This window comes from Equus quagga, chromosome 13 (genome assembly GCF_021613505.1).
Source record: "Equus quagga isolate Etosha38 chromosome 13, UCLA_HA_Equagga_1.0, whole genome shotgun sequence".
Lineage (NCBI taxonomy): Eukaryota > Metazoa > Chordata > Mammalia > Perissodactyla > Equidae > Equus > Equus quagga.
In genome coordinates, this window is record NC_060279.1 from 67,201,942 (window position 1) to 67,223,657 (window position 21,716).

The following is a 21,716-nucleotide window of genomic DNA, read 5'->3' on the forward strand; positions in this document are numbered from 1 at the left end:
AGTAGGGAGGTAACGGCATCTAAAAGAAAGGGAATGAGACTGGACGGAGTGCCCCTGTGAGTGAGCACTCCCGGAAACCCACAGACACTCGGCCCCCTTTCTCCAGGTGGGGAAAACCCCATGCCTACGCAGCTCCTGGTGCTGGGCGCAGCGCCTCCACCGCAGCTCCGGCTTGCGGAGCCCGCGCATGAAGCCGAGCGGGCCTCAGGTCATGATTCTTTGGGACCGCGAGTGGTAACGGTACCCGGGGCGCGGTTCGCGGGGCCAGAGGCTTCTCCTCCAATCGGGCTTGGCTGCAGCTGGCCACTGCCGCGTCTGAAAGGCATCCTGGGCTGGTTTGCACCTCCCTGGAGATCCAGGTATTCAACCCGGGTCCGGGACACCGCAGATGCCACATCCTGTGTTTCAAGCTGCTCGGAGGCCGGCCTTCTGGGAATGAACATTTCCCATCCCCCCAGCCCTCCTGCGCGATAGACCCTCTGAGTCCCGGCCGAACCACAAAGCCCACAATCCCTAGGGCGCGCGCACTGTCTTCTGGGAGTAGTAGTTCTGGATGCGGGACACCCCTAGCAGCCCAGCGCCAGCTGGACTTCACATCCCAGCATGCCCAGGCACTTGAGGGAGGAGGTGGGTGGGGAGAGACGGGGAGGATGTGAATGGGGAGGGGGCAGCCGCCCCCCTTCCCCCACCCTTCCCTTCAAGCCGGGCTGGGGTGGGGGGAGGGGCCGGGCTTTGGCGGCGGCGGCGGCGGCGGCGGCTGCTTTCTCTGGGAGGGCTGGGAGGGCAGGGCGGGCAAGGGCGGGACTGGCCCGCTGCGGGCAGACGAGGGAGCCGCGGAGCTAACGGGTCGGGACGCCGGCGGCGGCAGCTTTCTGCACGGGCGGAGGCGGCGGCACGAGCGGCGAGCATGGCCCGCGCGGCGCCCGGCGCTGACTGAGGTGCGCGGGCGGGAAGAGGGCGGGCGGGATGCGGGGCGCCCCGGGCCCCTAGCTGCCCTGAACCCCCTCTGCGCGGGCAGCTCGCTCGGCCCGGTGGCCCAGACCGGTCCGGTCCACCCCGGCAACTTCCCTCGCATCGCGGCGGGCGGGGGGGCCCGCGTGCCGTGGCCTCAATCCCCATCCCCGCCTTCCGCTGCTGCACATCAAGCCGCTCCCAGCCCTTCAGGCGCGACTGTTCCACTCCTTGTTAGCAGCCCCCAGCCCCAGCCCTGGGAAGCGCTCCCTGACCCATTCCTGACTTCCGATCCACTACCTAGTTGGTTCCTCCAACCCCGGCGTGCCCCGGCCTCTGCACTACCTGGAGACCCCTGCCCTGCTGCTCTTGGCCAGAGGCTGTCTTTGCACCATCAGCGCCTCTCTCCTCTTTCCCCTACCTGGCACTGCCCCCTAGCCACCCCCAGTGGCCCAGTTCTCTCTAATAAGACCTAGCAGCTTGACCTCCTTCCCACTTTGGAGAAACTGAGGCACGGCACAAGCCAGGAACTTGTCCAAGGCCATGCCCCAGTCCTGTGGGGGCTGGCCTGAACTGGTGCCTTGCAATGGAAGAGTCATTTCTTCCCTCCAGTCTTTCCTCTGTGACTGGACCAAACTTCCCAGCCCCCTGCTGCAGTTCTGGGCTGAGCTCACTTTAGTCTCCCCTTAGATTTCTACCACTTCTCTTTCCCCCTCCTCCCTCCTGTCACCCACTTCTGGCCCTCTCCACCTGTAGAGAGTCACCCACCCGTTGCTTGTTTGCTCAAGTTAGCCTTTCGATTCCTGTTTCTTTCTCACTGCATCCATCTCCCATCTTGCCTCTTGCTTTACAGCTGCGTAAAGCACTGTAGAACAGAGTGGTTCTACAGAGTTGGGGGAAAGAGAAGAAAGAGGTCCTGGTGGCCGAGAGGGACCACTAGGGGAGTACGGGGCACTCTGGGTCCTCTGGGAAATGGTCATTTCTAGCCAGTAACTCAGATTCCCATCTTGTCTTTGGGACAGTTGTCTAGAAGCTGGTTGATCATCCCTTCTTCTTCTTATGCCTGGTGGGCTCCAAAGTCCCTCTGAGATGGAGGGAACCTCCTGTATTGGTGGAGATGGCAGCGGAAGAGGAGTCTGGGAGACCACACCCCTAAGCTTCATCTTGCTTCTGCTGCTAACTTTGGAGGGAATTCCAGTTCAGGGAAGGATGCTTGCTAGGTGTCCCGAGCTCTTTGTGGAGGAGGGCGTAGTGGCTGAGGCTGTGATCTTAAGTTTAGTCGTGGTGTCCAGGATTCAAAGGGAAGAGGGAACCAGGGCTCAGAGAGGTGGCACAGGCTTGCCTGTATAATTCAGTGTTTTGTTTTCTCGTGTTTCTTTGGCAGATTTGCCTTTGGGTCATCCCTTTCTAGCCCAATCCTCAGTTTCCCAGTGGGAAGTAAGGGGAGAGAGGAAGGCTCAGGAGGCTCTGGGAGTTCATTGGGGGTTCTGAATGAGCAATCTTGATCTGAACCAGATGGTTCCCTGCTTCACGCCCCCTCTCGTATCCCTCCCCCTTGGCTGTGAATGGGACGCCTTTAACCTTGTAACTTGAGAATGGAGGAAGGGAGGCCTGGGGGCCAACTGTCTATGTGTGTGTGTGTGTGTTTATGTCTGCATCTGCACACTTGCGTGCAAGCTTGCCAGGGGCCTGTGGGAGTGACCCTGCCCGAGAGTGCATTGTTGTGATGTGCTGTGGCATGCTCACGGCCCCCTAGGAACTTTCTGAGCCCAAACCCCATTTTCCAAGCCCCTAAGAACCACTGGGTGTGGCCACATGGGAGCATTTCCTCATGTGCTAAGGCACACCTCAGGGTGAGGATCCCTCTTCCTGAGAAAGCTGCCTGTGCTTGAGGAATTGGAAATAGCAGCAGTGTGAGTGGGTTTCCCAGAATTGGTGTTCTCCTTCCCTAATCATGTCAAGAGAAGGTCTGAGGGGTTGGCCCTGGGGAGAGGGTTGAGAAGCCGATTCCTCTGCCTTGTCCTATACCACATCCTGCCTTGAGTATTTGTGTACTTGATTTTGGCCCCCATTAGATTGTGGAAGTTCTTCAAATGTGTCCTCGTTTCTGAAATACCAACCCCCAGCTTGGTCCTTGGCATGCAGGAGGTGTTCAGTAAATGTTTGAGTTAAAGTGGAAGGTCTTATGGTTAAAGGTTTAGGGCAGGATTCCTCATACTTGGTCAGGCATCAGAGTCCCTTGGAGAGCTCCCTAAGACACAGATTGCTGGGCCCCACTCCCAGAGTTTTCCGATTCAGTCAGTCTGGGTGGGGCCTAAAATTTGTATTTCTGCCCAGCTCCTTGGAGATAATGCTTTGAGAGCCACTGGTTTGGGGCCATCACAGTTGCTTGGGAGATTAATCTAGGCAGATATAAAGTCTTAAGAGAGACTTCCTTCCACTTGGCTTCCCCACCCAGGCTTGTCCTGGCAGCTGCATGGGTTTGGCCTTTTCTTTTCATTTTCTTGCTGCTCAGTGTTGGCTAGGTTAATGGCAGGGGTGCCTTGTGGTGCCTGAGCTCCCAGTCTCACTGTAACCACATAGCAGGCCCTGCCCCCTGGTTATTTGAAGGAAGGCCCCACAAAAGCAGGACATTTAGGAACCAGGGCTTTGGAAAAGGGGTGGCTACATGGACACGGGGAAGCAGATTCTCGAGCCAGGCCTTTGTCTGCCCTGTGCCTGTGTCATAGACCGAGCAGGTTGGGGTGCCTGCAAGGTGAAGTCCTGCCATGGCCGCACGCTGGACAGGATGCCTGGGACTCTCCAAAGTTTAGAAAAGCAGGAGGAATCACTTACATTGTGCTTTTACTTTGTGAAGCATTTTCCACCTGTTGTTTTTAGGCCAGTAGGAGGTTTATAAGGCAGATATAGACACAGGTGGGCTTACTGAGGAACAGAGAGATACACTGTGGGTCACACAGCAGGCCCCAGGACTCGTGATTCCAGCTTCTGATGAAGCATCTGCTAAACCAGTAGCTACTAATAGCTGGAATAATGGCTGCTGTTCACTGGGTGCTTACTACTGCCAGGCACCGTGCTGGATGCTTTCACACGTTATCTTGTTGAATCCTCACAGCAACGTTGCGAGGTGAGCATCATTGTCACTATTTTGTTGATGAAGGACTGAGAATTACAGAACTTTTGACACTTGCCCGAACTCAGCTAGTAAGTGGAGGATCTGGAATTCAGACTCAGGTCTTTCTGATGGCATACCCCGTGCTGTTTGTCACTCACTGTCTGACTTGCCCAGCAAACCTGTAATTGTCTTTTGGATTGACTGCCCCCAGACCCTACGGAATTTTACTGAGCCTGGAGCTATGCTGGGTGTTGTGGAGGAGACAACAGTGACCAAGTCACTGTCCTCCGAGAGGAAGATAAGACAAATACACCAGTATCTACAGTGGAAGGCAGAGGGACAGCCAGTGCCTTGTAGGTTTAAAGGAAGTGCAAGTCATCCCTGTAAAGGGTTCAGAAGAGGCCTTTAGGATGGGCCCTGAAGGGGCAAGTAGAGTTCCAGCAGTGCCTATGGCCTGTACAGGCCAACAGGTGCAGAGAGAGACCATCATGGTACGTTTAGGGAGTTTTCCCTTTTGGCTGGCGCGTAGGGGATGTATTTCAAAAAGTAATAAGAAGATCCTCTTATGTTACAAGGAACAATTTGGTCAACTTTGGCAGGAAAAGGCTTCCTTGGAAGACTGTGGGAACTCCCACAATCAGAGGGATGACTCAGGACCCAGCTCCCCTTCAGGATCTTGGAGTGGGTGCAGCAGGAACCAAAGGCCAGCGTTTTCAGGGTTGCACTGTCGCCAGGGTAAATCTGCTCCAGCTGTGCTCAGTAATTTTGTCACCACAGCTTGGGATTCACATCCCAAGGAGGAAAGGAAATGTCTGGTTGGTCCAGCCTGGGCTGTGCTCCCGCCCTTGGCCAGGGAAGGGCTGGTGCATGGTAGGCAGTACCCCCCCCCCCCCCCGGGCTGTATCTGAAAGCTAAAGTCCCCAGAGAAGAAGAAGTGGACACTGCAAGAGATCAGTCCAGAAAGGTGCTAGGCGAGGACTTGAATTGGCAGATGGCAAAGGAGGTACTCAGTTCTGACAAGTTTTTGAGCAGGCAGAGGGCAGACTGGCAGCCAACTATGGTTGAGTCATAAGGGGGCAAGGAAAGAAGGGAGGGAGGACATGGAACACTAGATAGGGTCCAGGTGAGATGTAATGATGGCTGGGACTTGGCAGTAGAAATGGAAAAGAAGAGGCTCTGGAGAGATTGTGAAAGTGGACATCATCTTCTGGAATGACACTTGATTGAACAGACACTTGATTGGCTGGGCTTTGATATTTCAGTGTCTGGTTGATGAGGTTGATTCCTTTAGCTGAAATGGGGCAGTGAGGAGGAGGAAGGGTTTGCAGGAGAGGATGATGGGCCCTTGTTTTGGAGATGCTGCGTGCAGTGTGCTGACAGCGCATCTGGAACCCTGGTGAGCACGTTATTCCTGACTCCACACTGCCCGAGGTTTGGGGCCTCAGCCCTGAAGAGGTGGGGCCACAAAGCCCCAGGGACCCTGTATATTCTGAAAGCTGCTCCTGCTTTGTGGCCCGAGCTCAGCACGCCTGCATGTCTTCAGTCTCCGCACTTGAGCCTGGGGCCGGCTTCTTCCTTCCCCTTCCCTGCTCTCAGTTGCCATGCCCCAGCTTCCCCTAATTCATGTTCAGCATACCTGACCCCTTACCAACTAAAAGGCCTGCCTCAGCTCTCTGGGGACCTGGTTTTCCTCCCTTTCTGCTCACAATGGCTTGTTAACAGTAAGTCCTTGCTGACTATTAGGGCAAACATCTCCAGGTGGTATTTCGCAAGGAGAGCGTCTGAACTTCGCCTGCTGTCTGGGGAAAACAGACTTTTCCTCCAGTTACGCGTGCTCACCAGGGATGCCTGCATATGTCCCTAACTAGCCATTCTAGAGTACTTCTTGGTGCTTATTTGTAAATCATTATTGTAATTGCAACATATTGTCAAACGAGCTTTCATGTTGCCTTTGCAGATCTCTCCTAAGGCTCCTGGGCCCAGGCTGGGTTTTGGGCCACCCCAGCTTTCTAGCTGAGAACTGGGCGAGTTTCCTCCTACAGAGATGGGGGGCGGGGCAGGGTCCTCTCTGGAGTGGAGCAGGAGGAGCTTTATCTCCACAGCTTCTCAGAGAGAAGTTTGTCTTCCTGGAGCAAAGAGGACTGTTCCCCTCAATTCCAGCTGTTGGCATTTGAGTAGATGTGGTATTTTGCCATACATATTTTTGCAGTGCATCTTACCAAGTACAGTAAGGTGAACCAAGGGCAAGGGAAATCTGGAGAAAAATGCAATTTTTCTTTATTTTTAGTATCAGGGATAAATTTTTATTTGTATAATAGTAATATTAAAACAAAACAAATAGTTTTGGTATCGGATGTTGAAAAACATCCTCAACCAGCTTCTTCCTTCAGGGGGATGTGACTCTCTAGAAATGAGGAAGTCCAGAGAGGGTAAGCGATTTTCTGACATCACCCCCTCTGGTTGCAGAGGTGGGAGGGGAGCCAGTAGCACATGGGTCTCCTGCCTTGAGGAGCATTGTTCTCCGTCCTGTAGTCTTCTGTTTCTCTCTCTTCCTCGATTATGATCTTTGTCCATTAGTGTCCTTTTGCCTTTTCTCCCCTCTTGCTCTTTTGTACCAGAAGGACACAGGGGGCAGCCCCACTTCTGTGTGATTAGGGCGTGAGGCCACCCTGAGGCAAAGAGGACCCTTGTGCTCCCGAAAGGTTGGCATTGTAGGACCCCAGAGAGGGCAGGCAGGGGATCCTGGGATGCTGGGGCATGACCCGGGGCCCCCAGAGAGCAGTCCTGCCCTGCTCTGCCCTTCCTCTCCGGAATCCTTCGGCTATCAGGTCCTAGCATGGGCTTGGGCAAGCAACATCCTCCCAGCCTGAGCAGATCTACAGCCTTCTGAGGAAGAAAATCAGCTACAAATGCAAATAGCTACTTGGTCTAGAGGCAACTACTCTGGTGAAGAAAAAGCAACAAGTTATTTATTTGTGTTGCTAAAGGGGATTTGGAGTGGCTGAGTGGGTAGGGAAGAGGGAAGGTGAGAGGTGGATTGTAGGAAGAGGCACAGGTGAGAGAATTGAGGGATGGGGTGGGGCTTCTTCCTCCCCACTCTTGTCACCCCCACAACTTCTTTCCTTCTTTTTTATTGAAGTATATTGACATATAACATCATATTAGTTTCAAGTGTACAACGTAATGATTCGATGTTTAGATACATTGTGACATGATCACCACAGTAAGTCTGGTTAACATCTGTCACTATACGTGGTGACAACCTCCTTCCTTCTTTGCAGGGTTCCTCTGGGTTTGAAAGGGATGTTAGTAGAACTTTGAATCTCCCCTGACCTGTGAGCAGAGTTCCCCTCAACTCTCATTCCCACCCAAGATCAGTTAAAGACAAAATACCGGCCATTTGATACTGATAGTGAACTGGAACCAGAGTCAGGAGGAAATGAAAGTCTCTGTGGGCCTGTGCTGAGTCCTCTGGCTGTGCAAGTAAAACAGACAGCAACCAAAAGGAGTGCGGCTCTGTGGGCACTGCAGGGGAGGGGAGAGAGCCCCTGAGCTCCTCCTGGTTCCTGACTCTCTTGGGTGCTGTGAGGGGCCATGTGAGTCTGGTGGCCAGGACCCGAGGGAGTTTCCAGGGGTTGGCCTTCTCTCTGTTCCGTCCTGTCCTACAGGGCTTGGTATTTCCCTAGATCCATGCCTGTTTAGCCTCTGGGTTCCTGGGGCCTCCAGCAAAGTTCAGCAGACTCCAGGTACCATGGGTAGGGGGAGGCGTGAAAGCCTGAAGAGGGTGAGGAGAGGAGTGAGGACCCTGTTCAGGCTTTTCCAGTGGAGGGGAGCCAACATCTTCCTCAGATAGGACGATGCTGTGGAATGGGGAGCAGGGTAAACAGTCTGTGTCAAGGAGGTTCAGCCCAAGGCCAAAGTGGCAGTTGTTTGATGAAGGAATTTCTTTAGTGCCTGAAAAACAATTCACGCTTGATGCTAAAGCGGCAGTGGGCAAACTTCTAGGATGAATGTGAGTTCTAATCTCTCAAGTGGCATTTCCTGTCCTTAACACAGGAGATACCCCACTTCCCTTCAAACTTGGGTGAGGTATTTTGGAGGGTGTCTTCTACCCAAGTCACCTGTCCTAACTGTTCCTGCTCATCGCACATCTCTACCCTGCCATTCATCCTGGGCAAAACAGGGAGAGGAGCCCGTAGGCCCTCTGTTGGCAGCCTGTGAGGCCAAGGTAGAGGCCTGGGCTGGCTGAGGGCCCGAGAGCCTCAGGGCAGGGCTGCTTGGCTTTTCCAGAGGAGAAGCAGCTTGTTTGGTCAGGGGTCTCCTCAGTGATTTTCACAGTCCAGGGACCAGTCTGGTTGGATACATACAGGGTTCTTGCTGCCTTCACTACCCACAGGGGATTTGGTGCTGTGTGACCCAGGGCAAGTCGCTGCCCTTCTCTGGGCCTCAGAGTCCTTATCTGTGAGTATAGAATTTGAAGGTCTTTCTCTCAAACCATCTAGATCCAACAGAAGAACACCATATCCTGAGTAGGGTGGTAGTGCTAGGGACCCAGGATGGCACCATACAGCCCAGACATTCATGAGAATTGGCTTGACCTTCCTCAACCTGCTGGAGTACACTGAACTTCAGTCATCCTGCTTTAGCATCTCTCTGGAGAACTTGGGCTCCTCCAGCCAAGGGAGCTGTCCCCTGGCCTCTCATTGTCCTCATCCCCACCTCCCAGCCCTTGCTCTGACTCTGTTCTGGGTTCAGGCAGAAAAACCCATCTGGTCTCTCATCACATTCCTTCTTTTCTACACTGGCCACTGGTTAGGCCTTGGGATGACTGTTTATAGGGTTCCCATTTCTTTCTGCTCCCAATTCCCCACACCCCCTTATGCCCTGGGGTCTGCTGTAGCCGGTTGTTTCCCCAAAGCCAGGGTAGGAGATGGGATCACAAGCTGAACATGGGAATGTCCACGAACGAGGTTCAGCGGCACAGACCTATGGCAGGTCTGCCGGAAGTTGAGAACACGCCTGGAAGGGACTAGGGTAGGGTTTCATAGTACAGGAGAGAAGGAAGATGGTGGGGAAAAGGCCTCATGTAGCATGTATCATGTATGAGGCCTGAACTGAAAGGGCAGGGGACGACTGGGCACCTTGAGGAGTCCAGTTTGGGCAGAGCATAACGTTTCTGGATCATTGCCCAAGAAGGAGGGGCAGGTTGGATGGGTCTGGAGCCAGCCCAGCAGGGAGGAAAGTGCAGGCTTTCCTGTGGTGCTGGGCGGTCACACAAGGATTGTGTGTGCAGGAAGTGTGGGAGGGGTTGTTAATGGCTGTTTGCTCTCCACAGGCCTCCAGGCTGCCAAGGGTCAGTCTGATAAGAGGGAAGAGATAAACTCCTTGAGTTTTATACTCCTGACAGCTGCCTTCTCAGCGGCCCCACAGATACTGACAGTTTATTGTGGCACTGCTTTTAGTCTATCTCTTCTGCTTCCTGAAATACACAGTCCTTGGCTTCAGCCCAGCTGGGTTTTCCTTGCCTGGCCGCCAGCTCCCATTCCCATCTGTGGTCAGATGAGGTCTGCACTGGGGGAGGGGGTCAGACCTTGCAAGACTGAGCCAATTCTGAACCTGGCCTTGGAGTGGGAAGCCTCCCCAGGGTAGGGCCAGGGCTGAGCTGCGACTCCCAGACCTGCCTGGTTCATTTTGGTCTCAGGGTTCCCATGCCTCCTGGCCAGCCAGATCCTGGGCCGTGGGGCATTTGTGGAGTACCACGTTTACCCCCAGAGCATTGGGAGGTCTGCCTGTTTTGCTGGAAGGAGTAGAGATGGGATCTGATGGGATTTGCATTTGTGAAGAACACTTTGGCCTCCCTATGGAGAGTGAGTTGGAGGGGTCTCTTTAGTGGATCTGGCGCTTTAGCATTTAGGGAGCTACTGTAGGTGGAGGGTGACGGTTCCTTAATTAGAGTGGTGGAGAGAAGTAGGAAGATGACAGGTTTAGGTGGTAAAAATCAGGTGGGCTTTGTAATAGATGGCCGAGGGAGGTTGAAGGAAGGAGGGGACATAGCTCAGTCTTGGGTGTCAGCGTTGGATGGATGATGTCCCTTTCTCAGAAACTGAGAATACAGAAAGAGGACCGGATTCGAGGGGCTTAGAGCGTGGATGAATTTGGTTTGGGGCAGGTTGAGTTTGAGGTACTTTTGGGTACCTCTAAGGTATAAGACGGGTGGCATCTAGAAATGAGTGGGATAGATGGGTCTGGAGTTCAGGGCAGTGTTTGGCATCATTTGAGAAGCCAGACATGACTCTCTCTCTCTTTTTTTTTTTAATATTTATTTTTTTCCTTTTTCTCCCCAAAGCCCCCCAGTACATAGTTGTATATTTTAGTTGTGGGTCCTTCTAGTTGTGGCATGTGGGACGCTGCCTCAGCATGGCTTGATGAGTGGTGCCAGGTCCGCGCCCAGGATCTGAACCGGGGAAACCCCAGGCCGCCAAAGCGGAGTGCACGAACTTAACCACTCAGCCAGGGGATGGGCCCCCAGACATGACTCTTAACAGGCTGAGAAACAGGCTTGGAAAGGGCTCCCCCCAAAATCCATTGCCAGACAAGGAATGGAAGTTAGGGTCCTGACTTCCCCTTGTGTTCCATGTCCAGGGTCATCTTCTCTTTCCCTGACCCCTTGAGCTGGTTCAGGGCCCGGCTGAGCGGCAAAACGCATAGTACCTCTCCTACCGAGTCCTCCCTGTGGTTGGGGAACTCTGGTGGTGGGCAGTGCTGACCTCAGGCTACCCAGGAAGGCTGTGCCTATCGGAGCTTCCCTTACCATCTGCATGTCTGGGCAGTGTCCCTGGCTGGAGAAGGACTTGAATCCTGGCCAGAATTGAGCCACTGTCGGGAATCCCAGAACCACTTTTGTTCCTGTGGGCTTGTGGGCCTCTGAGCTAGGTTGACCTATCAAGTACAGGGTTTTAGGGACAGGCTCAGGGAACTTAGAATCACTGAGTCATTCCATTTACAGATCAGGAAGTGGAGGTTGAGAAATTTGCCCACTATCCTCAAACCAGTAGGTAGAAGAACTGAGACCAGAAACCACGTCATTTGACTTTCAGACTGGAGGCTCTTTCCAGTATGAAGTGGTTTTTTGAGGGAGGAGCCCCCAGGTGCCCAGGCTGCCCATCCACAAGAAGTGGTTCATCCTTTGGACTGCGGGACAAAGAGCTGGCACAGGAGGGTTTTGGCAAGTGGTCCCTTCCTTGTGGTGGCCCAGGGCCATCTGTGTGGTGGTTGGTGTTCTGCAGGGGTCTGTCTGAGATGTGGGAGACACTGTGGCTTCATCCAGGTCCCAGTAAACAGGAGGCATTTGCCCAACTCTGGCTGGCCTCTGCCCTGGTGCTGCCTCTGTCTTCTCTTTGTCTCCGCATCGTCTTGGCTTCGTGAATGTCCACCCACCTCCGTGTTGTTTCCTGCTGGGGCCTGGATAAGGATGTAGCTCCAGGGCTGCCGTGCTTTCTGGATTATGTTGGGGTATTTCCTGCTGGGGAGAGTTGTGCCCCTCTACCTTCTCCCTTGGAAGAGAATGCCCAGGATAGTGATGCCAGTTTCAGGTACAGATGGATAAATAGCGCGATTTTGTCCTTAGTTCCCATCACCTCGAGTTTGTGAGGGTGTGGATATTTGACCGAGCTCGGCAGAGACAGGAATGGGGTGTTGTACAAAGAACTCTAGGCTTCAAGCCTCCAACTTAGCAAGAGGAGACCTCACGTTCAGTCTGACATAGGCTTCTTGCCTTGGGTGGGTCACTCCCCTGGGATCTCTGGTCAGAAAGGGAAGGCTGTCCTCATAGAGACTTCGGACGTGTGAGAGTGTGAGTTATGTATTACGATGCTGGATGTCCTGGGAGTTTGGGGGCAGTTCTCACCTGTTCCTTGGTGCACAGGGGGTGAGGTGGGGGCTCTTCGGAGTTTGGGACTGAATTCCTTATTCATTCTGACCTTCTCCTCATTGCATCTTTCCTTCTGCCCTTCAGATATTTGCTGACAGCCAGTTCTCTCCTGAACTGTCTGCCAGCCCAGACTGATCAGGGTGCTGACCAGGGTGCCCTCTCTGTCCCTCATGCTCGGCTCCTGGAGGGCCCCTGATCTCCCTGTTTCTGTCTGGGGCTGTGTTCTAAGTGGTCCCTCAGCCTGGGTCAGACCTCCCTGTTCCCTTAGGCTTAGCCACAGTGTCTGCTCTTGTCCCTGTCTTCCTCCTCTCTCTGAGGCTGAAACTCAACGGTCCCTTGGGTACACAGTGCTTTGCAGCTTACAGTTCTCACTCATTTCAGCTTGGCAGGACCTGTGTGAGGTAAGTAGGGCAGGCGTTACGATGCTCATTTTACAGATGGGGGACCTGAGTCCCAGAGAGGTATGATTTGCCCAGAGACACACAACTGTCAAATAGCAGAGCCCGCCCTGGAACTGAGGTCTTCTGGGTTTAGTCTACAGTTTGCTGTAAAATGTTAACTTGTAGGCACATGTTGGGGTGGGGATGCCCCAGTCTCACCAGGGAAGGCAGGGGACTTGAAAGCAGGTCCTGGGCACCACCTCTTCACAGCCCTCAGGTCACCCCTGCACAACCCAAGTCCCAAACAAACACCTTCATGTTGACCATCCCTGTGTAACCCCAAGATACATCATAAAGCCAGGCAACAGAGACCACTTCCTGGGGACTGTCATAATGGACCCCAGTCTGTGTGTTCCTCCCTTCCATGTCCCCTGAAAGTTGACAACAGTAGTGCATGTCATGACAGATACCATCTTAGCAGGGAGCACATAACTTAGCCAGATCTGGGGGATGAATCACACCTTGAGGACAGGACTAGGGAGGGCTCCTTACTCCCCACCCTGGCTCCCCTCACGGGGGTGAGGGTCAGAGGCAGTGCAAGGGGAAGGCTCTCTTTGTGCCTACTCATAGCAGCTGATATTGCCACTTTCCAGAGGGGCTGAAGTGGATTACCTGGCAACGTTGGGGATGTTCTGTTGGGGATGTTCTTTCCTCCCGGGGGCCCTGCCTGAGTCAGTCACAGCATATTATCAGCTCCTCAATGAGGAGGAAGATTCCTCAGCCAGAGCAAGGGAGAAATGAAAGCAGGTATGTGTGGATGTGTCCCAGCCCTACAGCTGAGCTCTCCAGTTTACCAGTCACCTGCTCTCTGTCTCCTGGAGCTGAACGTTAGTGACACAGGAAAAAGTCGGAGCACAGGGCAGGGGTGCTTCCCAAAGCTGCCTGTAGGGTTGGTGGTAGAAGTTACCTGATGGCATCAGGCTGGGCATGGGCTCAGGGCCTCTAACTGGAACTTCCAAAGTCTTTGTTGGAAAGGCGACATCGAGAAGACACAGCGACCAAGAAAGGGGCCTGACTCTGGGCTCCTCCATCCTTTTACTCCACTTCTCTCTACCTCCACTCCCAGGAGAAAGAGGGGACATTGCTTCCTTTAATCTCCCAGTGCAAGCATAGATGCAAATACCTTCTTTGGGTTTCCATTAGCATAGCTGCCACAGGCTGACCTTTCCAAAAGACATTACTAAATATAAAAGGAGAACAAAAGAAAGCTAAAGATAGGGTATATGAAAAGTAAAAACAGTCTGGCTCACAAAGTACAGGTTACTGGTTTGTTTCCAGGGTTTTTGGAGTATTCTGCTCACTGGAGATACCTACCTCTAGGGCCAGCGTACGTCTGCATGCCCTTCTGCCAGTCTCTGGCCTCCTAGCACTGACACGTCTCCCTATCTAAGGCACGCCATGAACGTCTACTCACACCCTGTGAATCTTCTACAAGACAGCTGGCCCACCTCCTGGTCAAGTGCCTGTCCCACCCTCCTCTCTACCCAGGCCTCGCTGGCTGTGGGAAGTATGGTGCCTTCCCTAGGTCCCCCAGGGGATTGGCACCTGCATGACTACCTTATAGGAGTGTCATCTTATTCTAAATAAGCTTTGTGATTGGATGCATCTCTTGACTCAGTGCTCAGGCCCCAGCTTAGCCCATAAGCTGCCATAGAAGGGCTGGTGGTTCTCCAACATCTTATCTTGGCAGGAGCTGTCTAAGTCTCCCCCACCTGGTTTCTTCCTCCCACTGGGCTACAAGAATAGAAACTGATAAGAAGTTGGCCTGGTTCATGGAAGTTTTTGGGTGGGTTGAGGGAGAGACTGTTCTGTTTTTTTTTTAAAAAAAAAAAACAAAAAACAAAAAGAACACTTTGAAGTCATCTAGTCTTGATGAAGGAAGTAGATAAGAGCCTGACCACAAAGCTGAGTTTCCAGCCTGCAGCACCGCCTCTGCATCTTGCCTGGGATGTGAGTGGTGCCCAGGAGCCAGACAGGTTAGCCACATAGGCACTCCAAACTGCTGCCTGCCAGCACACGTGATGCTCCAGTTTCCTACCAGGTGACCAGATGAAGCCACAACAAATCAAAAGAACCGCTGCCTCACAAGGAAATATGGGGGCAAGATGGATAGAAAAAGGGAGGTTGTCATCACTTACAGCCCACTGTCTTCTGCTAACGTTGGAGCCCTTCAGATAAATTTGCCCTGTGCAAAGTAGGCTTCCACGCCTACACCCCAGGCTGTACCTTCGCCATATTGCCTGGTCCCAGAGGCTCTGGCAGACATTCGGCCTGGGTAGTTTGGCTGAGGCTTGTGGACTGAAAAGTTACAGCCAGAGGTCATACCAGCCCAGGAAGAGATCTAGCGCATTACTGGGGCTGATGACAGAGAGCCTTGTTCTCACCTGCACCTTCAAGTGTGATGCTAGCCCTAGCTATGTGAGCGAGCTGCTCCTGACGTCCAGCCCCTGGGCTGGGAGAGGGGGGAATCCCAGACCTGGGGCTGCTGCATTCTGAGGGAGTGTCATTTCTGGACCCTTACACCCCAGAAGCTCGCTCAGCATTCTCATGGCTGTAGCTTGTCCTATGCATCAGAGCTTTGGGCCAAACCCATCCCAGTATGCCACCCAGGAAGAACTGGTGTCTGCTTTTCATTTGCTGAGGGCCTGGCATCCTATTAGGTGGTCTGTATGCAGTGACTGCACAGACCCCAGTCCTGCAGCCTGCCTTGCCAATGAAGCAGTCAGTTACCCTGCTTCCTGGGCCGCTTGCTTTCAGGCTCATGGTGCTGGTGGTTGGGTTGTGACCTCTTCCCTGGCTTTGTCTCTGCTATCCTCCTATCCCATAAAGGATGTGGGGATAGATGCTGGAGTTTCAAGTTGAGTCCAACTCTGGACCTGGCCAAGGCCTGGCTGGAGTTTTGAGTCACAGAGACTGTGGCCTGGATGCTTCTAAAAGCATAGCTTCTCCCTTCCCTAAGTGCACATTGGCAGGACTTGTACATGCTCTAGCTCAGCCCTTCTCCATCAGCCCCTGCAGGGGTCTAGAAGGTGTGAGCCTTCTTCAGGGTGGCCAACCTTCCAGTGCTTACAGGTAGAGGCAGAGGGAGAACCCAATCCAGAGCCCCTTGCTATGGCCCTGGCTTGGGAAGGGGCAAGAAAGGGCAGTGATGGAAAGCAAAAGCACCAATCCTGTTCCTTTCCCTGAGGTAGGGGAGAGATGGGATTTAGGAATTCCTGGAGTTGCTATCCAAGGGTTGGGAGAAAGAGGGCTCTGGAGTTAGGGAGGGAATGCCCTGCCCCTCTCCGCCATTTTGTATAAGTCACAGTTCCTTTAGGAGAGTGCTTGTCCTCTATCCCCAGCCCCTGGGGCTTCCTTCTCAGTCTGTGTCCCCTTGCCCAGGAGTGTTCCAAGAAGCTGACTGGGTATGGTGGACCATGTCTTCACTGGCCTTTTCCCTGTCATGTGGGTCCGTGAGTTGAGGAAGAGAGGGTTGAAGGTTACCTGGAGAAACCATTTACTCCTCTTCCCTTTCACCCCCTTTCTGGTGAGGGTGATGGAGTGCAATGAGACTCTCTTCTAAGTCTTCTCTTGGACCTTGTCCTCCCACCCCAGGGCAGAGGGTGTGTGTGTGTGTGTGTGAGGAGGCAGCATTGAGGAGAAGTGGATTAACCCACGTGTCTAAGAAGAGCAAGGAGGGCTCTCTTTGATAAGAGTGAGTTTGACAGGGAGGATGGACCTTTTCCCCCAAGGGGCTGTAGGGTGAGGATTGATTCACCTCTTCCTTCTTGAAGCCCTTGGCTCGGCCCTCCACCAGTGCTCTGGCTGGTGGGTATGGCTCTGTTTATGCCCCTCTGAAGGGCTCTGTGATAGGCTGTGGAATCGTGTCACTGGCTCCCACCTCTTTAGAGGGCGAGGCCCATAGTTGGGACCTGGGGTGCTGGTCTCCGAGGTCAGCTGCCCCATGGCATACCCTTGAAAAGGCAGCCCTCCCAGGGGAAGCCTAGCTGGCAAAACCAAGGAGCCATGGGTGGTAAGCAGGCTGGAGAGGCTGGGAAGAGTCCTCAGGAGAGAGGAGCCCCATTGCTCTGCTCCTTGACAGAGCAGGAGCTTCAGGCTTTAAAGAAGAGCTTTGCTAAGGCGCAGTGATGAGGCTGGGGGAGAAGGCTAGGCTCTTCCCATGCTGTCTGCCACTCCCTGGTGGCCACCATTATTTGCTGAAAGAGCTCATCCTCTGCTTTTCTCTTGAGATTCAAAGCATACCCCAGACATCCAGACAAGTACAGAAGGAAGAGGCGGCCCTGGCAGCTTCTCTGTGGCTCTTCGTTATACATCTCTGGTATGACCGAGATCTGAATCATAAACAGTGATGAATAGCCAAGCCACCCGGCGCTTTGAACCTTATCTTTAAAGGAAATTAGAGCAGACCATAAGTACCTAGTCCCCTGACCCTGGGAGGCAGTGTGGTCACGTTTAAGTGCCCCTGGGAGGCGGAACGGGGCAAGAAGATCTAAACCCCAGCCGTCTAGACTCCTCTCTGGCTTGCCGTGGGCCACAATTCGTCCATCCCACTCCCTCCTTCCTCCAGAAGTCCCCAAAGAAACTTAGATTTCTTTCCCAGTCTCTAACCTTCAGGATCCTCCACATGTCTCCTGCCTCTCTTAATATCTGAGGCTTTCAGTCCTGTGGAGAAACCCCTTATTAACTTTGTCTTTCTGGACTCTTGCTGCTAAAGAGCCACAGAGATGGGCCTCGGCGAGCTGTTTAGAACATGCTCAGGACAGGCCTCTGTTCCGTGTGGTCTGATGAAGTAGAGCTGGGAAAGAGGTGACAGGCTCTGTGACCTACAGGATGCTCTGCCACAGGATGGACACAGCATTCCTCTCTGCACAGCCTGGGGGCAAGGGTCAACTGGGGCAGAGCTGACTCCGAGACCTCAGGTCTACACTGTCCATCCCATCTCCCTGGAAGTTTCTGCTTGCCGCTAGGGGGATGGTGGGGGTGGGCAATGCCTGTGGTTAGCCAGGAAAGGGAGCTCTGGAGCAAGACCCTGGCCGTGCTGGCCTGGGGAGGCTGGAGTGGGGCTGGGGATTCTGAGGAACCCATGATGTCTATCCAGGGTCATGGGACTCCAGCCAAGAAGAGTGGCCCAAACTGGGGCTGAGGTTAACAGAACTGTGGCCCTCAGTCTGCTCACCCCAGGAGTGCAGGCACTGAGCTAGGAGCTTTATGCCTCTCATCCTTACAGAAACCCTCCAAGATGGATGATATTCCCATTTTATAGATGAGGACCCGGATCAAAGAGGTTAAGGGGTTAGTGGCTGACAAGTGGCCAAGCCAGAAGGTGAATCCAAGCTTTTCTAGGTGCTTTCTTCATTTTGGGAGGCTTGACTGGAAAGAGGCTTTGAGCTGGATGAACAGATGTGAGATCTGACAAGCCCTAGCTAGGGAGGACTGCAGCCAGTAGCCTGCGGTGCTTAGGGAAGTGACCAGAGGGAGTTCCTCATTAGCAGCCCCTGTGTGTCTCTGCTGACAGAAACTCGAGAATGGGGCACTTTCACCGTTCCCACGGTCAGACAGCTTCAGCTTTTACACACACACCTTTCCCATTGCCTCGGAGTTGCTAAATCTCGTTTGTAACTGACTTGTGTTTCTTGGGGATCCACGAGAAGTTGGAGAAAACTTTCACTTCTGGAATATCAAAACTGGAAGAGCGGGGCAGAATGTAATCATCACTTTCATCTGCATACTTATATAAGGATTTATAAAATTGGTTTCAAAGCATTTTTTCATTACCATTATTTCTTCTGATTCTTATAACTCTGAGGTTATATATAGAGCTGATACTCAGTTGGACAAATACTTTTTGATGCCTATTATACGTAGGCTAGTGCTAGATGATGAATTAAATAACATGGTCTCTTTACACTGAGAGGTTGTATTTTTTTTTTTTTCTTATCAGATTCCTTTATGAGATAAATCTTCTCAGCTTGAAATATGCAGACTGTAAATATAAGTAATCAGTCCTTCATTTTTATAACAGTAAATGAGCTATAAAATCACCTTGCTGTTGTGAAGTTTTATATTTTTAGTTGTATTGATATTAGTCCAAATATTAAATTCAATATAATATTTCCTATTGAAGGTTCTATGAAGCCCATTGAGTTTTTTTTTTTTTTTTTTATTAATGTTATGATGGATTACAAGCTTGTGAAATTTCAGTTGTACATTTTTGTTAGTCATGTTGTGGGTACACCACTTCCCCCTCCGTACCCTCCCCCCACCCCCCCTTTTCCCTGGTAACCACCGATCAGATCTCCTTCTCAATATACTAATTTCCACCTATGAGTGGAGTCATATAGAGTTCGTCTTTCTCTGACTGACTTATTTCGCTTAACATAATGCCCTCGAGGTCCATCCACATTGTTGTGAATGGGCCAATTTCGTCTTTTTTTTATGGCTGAGTAGTATTCCATTGTGTATATATACCACATCTTCTTTATCCAATCATCAGTTTCTGGGCATGTAGGCTGGTTCCACGTCTTGGCTATTGTAAATAATGCTGCGATGAACATAGGGGTGCAACGGACTCTTGAGATATCTGATATCAGGTTCTTAGGATAGATACCCAGTAATGGGATGGCTGGGTCATAGGCTATTTCTATTTTTAACTTTTTGAGAAATCTCCATACTGTTTTCCATAGTGGCTGTACCAGTTTGCATTCCCATGAGAGGTTGTATTTTAAGTGAAGGTGATAGACATGTACATGTCTTTTTAGGTTCCATGTAGGATCTTAATAAATATGGGCCAGCTTTGGCCTGTGATCCAAATTAGTTCATAACCCCTAGAGGGTAGGGTATGGTGGGAGATCGGGCTTAGAAGAGTGGCCTGGTTTTGGGATCTCTGGATGCTATATTAAGGAACCTGACCTCGGCCTCATGAATAAGGGCGCCCTGTCTTGTATGCTTTTGATTACAAGATGATGAGTTTAAATCTGAAGTGCCAGATGGACACACTAAAGAGGCAGTTGAGAGTGTAGGTCTAGAACCCAGGCTCTTAGATTTGGAAGAGGATAGCACACAATAGAGAGGCAAAGAAGAAAAAAAGCCTGAGGGCAGAACTGTCAGGACACACTAGCGGCTGAAAGAAACAGTTAAGGAAGGGTCTGAATCAAGCAAGTAGATAGCAGTGGCTTGGAAGTCAAAGCGGTGGTCAGCAGGAACTGACAGGAAGTAATCAGAGAGGAAGAGGGTGGAGGTAGGCTAGCCTTCCTCTGATTGTTAAAAAATCTTGGTCCGGAAAGAAAAAATGGCTTGCTACCTCGTGACAGCCTGGATTAGAATTTGGCTCCTGAATCCACTGCTCTTCTGATGTAACTGAAATGAAAGCCTGGGCCTGCTGCAGGGAGGCTGGGGACTTGAAGAGAGTCAGATGGGCCTTTCATCAAGGGTGTCCATATGGCGAATATGCATTTTTCCCTGGCCAGGTAAAAGACTGTGAAATGGTCAAGTGGTATGGAAGAGGTGCTGAAAGCTAGGGTGGACTTGCTCACTGAAGGCCTGGTCAGACCACAGCTGAAAGATTCTGTTTGCGTGTCTGCCTCCCTCACCCCCCACCCTGCTCCCACCCCGCTGGGGACTGGAATGAAGATGGAGTGGGGATGGGAGAGAAGTTTTAATTGGGACTTTTGATCAGCTTACCCCAGGCTATCTCAGTCTGCTTCCTTCAGCGTGCTGGCTGGAACTCTCTGAATCTCATTAGAGATGGTTTGATATGCCTTCCCAGGAGACTGGTATTGGCAAAGATCCCCAGTTCCCTGGTACAAATAGTTTAATCCAACTCATCCAGTCAAGATGGCACTGTAAATTTATACTCTAAACATATAGCAGTAATACATAAAAAGATAACATCCTAAAAACATAGTCATGCAAAATCCCTTCCCCCCCACCCCCGATGACATCCTTGTGATGAGAAGTGAAACAGGAACACAAAGAGGAGAGTGGGGCTTAAAGCTGCAGGCCTGCTGGTCTCTGAGTCTGGAAGCAGGCAGAAGCAGCTGGAAATGTGAGGTAGCAGAGCCATAAAGTGCTCCACATGAAGAATGGAATTAGAGCTAGCACACTGCTTGAACCCAGGGGCTGGAAAAAGTTGCTACCAATCCTTCTCTGGGGCTATGGCTTATTATAAAAGATGCTTACCTAGGAAGACAGAACCTTACAGCCTGGAGTAAGCTGACCTGCTGCTACAAGATTTGATTCTGGAGTGGGAGACCCAAAGGACCGAGGGAGGCAAAGTTGAAAACCCCTAGATGCGGAGGGAAAGTCAAATGTAAGAGAGAAGATGAGCTTATAGACTAAAGTTTAGAAACCCAAGAAAAACTAATGAGAAAAAAGGCTAATAAAATCAAAGAAAAATTTACCCAGGAAGAAATGAAAATAACAGAGTAATCAAAGAATGTCTTTAGGGGCCGGCGCAGTGGCACAGCGAGCGGTTAAGTTCCCATGTTCCACTTCGGCAGCCAGGGGTTCGCCAGTTCAGATCCCGGGTGCGGACATGGCACCGCTTGGCAAGCCATGCTGTGGTAGGCATCCCACATATCAAGTAAAGGAAGATGGGCACGGATGTTTGCTCAGGGCCAGTCTTCCTCAGCAAAAAGAGGATTGGTGGCAGATGTTAGCTCAGGGCTAATCTTCCTCAAAAAAAAAAAAGAAAATTGTCTTTAATATAAATAGGTTTAGGGACTTTGAAGAGATAAGGAAACACAAAATCCATTAAAGAAAAGAAAGAGAAGTTACTAAAGAAAAAAGGGTGGCTGGCACCGTGGCCAAGTGGTTAAGTTCGCACGCTCCACTTCGGTGACCGAGGGTTTTGTTGGTTCTCATCCTGGGTGTGGACGTGGCACTGCTTGTCAGGCCATGCTGAGGCAGTGTCCCACATGCCACAACTAGAAGGACCTACAACTAGAATATACAACTATGTACTGGGGGGTTCTGGGAAAAAGAAGAAGAAAAAAAAAAGATTGGCAACAGATGTTAGCTCAGGTCCCAGTCTTTTTTTTTTTTTAAAGAAGAAACAGGAATTGTGAATATGAAAAGGTATTAAAAATTCTCACAGTGAAAAATAGTGTCATTAGAAGCTAATACTGAGGAATTCATCCAGACTGCAGCACAGACCTGAAGGACAGATTGACAGGCTTTGGCATGTGTCTAATAGGAATTCCAGATATGAGTCAAGAAAATGGCAAAGAAGTAATATTTGAAGAGAGAATGGCTGAGAATTCTAGAATAGAAGAAACAGCAT

At 51.6% G+C, this 21,716-nt stretch overlaps 1 protein-coding gene across 2 annotated transcripts in view; it reads left to right on the forward strand.

Moving 5' to 3' along the window:
- Positions 1–747: 747 nt before the first annotated feature.
- The window catches only part of ST3GAL2 (ST3 beta-galactoside alpha-2,3-sialyltransferase 2), a 50,394-nt gene continuing 29,425 nt past the window's right edge, over positions 748–21,716 (forward strand). For both annotated transcript variants that reach the window (XM_046683319.1, XM_046683318.1), the window contains exon 1: positions 748–938. The gene's annotated coding sequence lies outside the window, so the exon portion shown is untranslated. The remainder of the gene's footprint in view (positions 939–21,716) is intronic.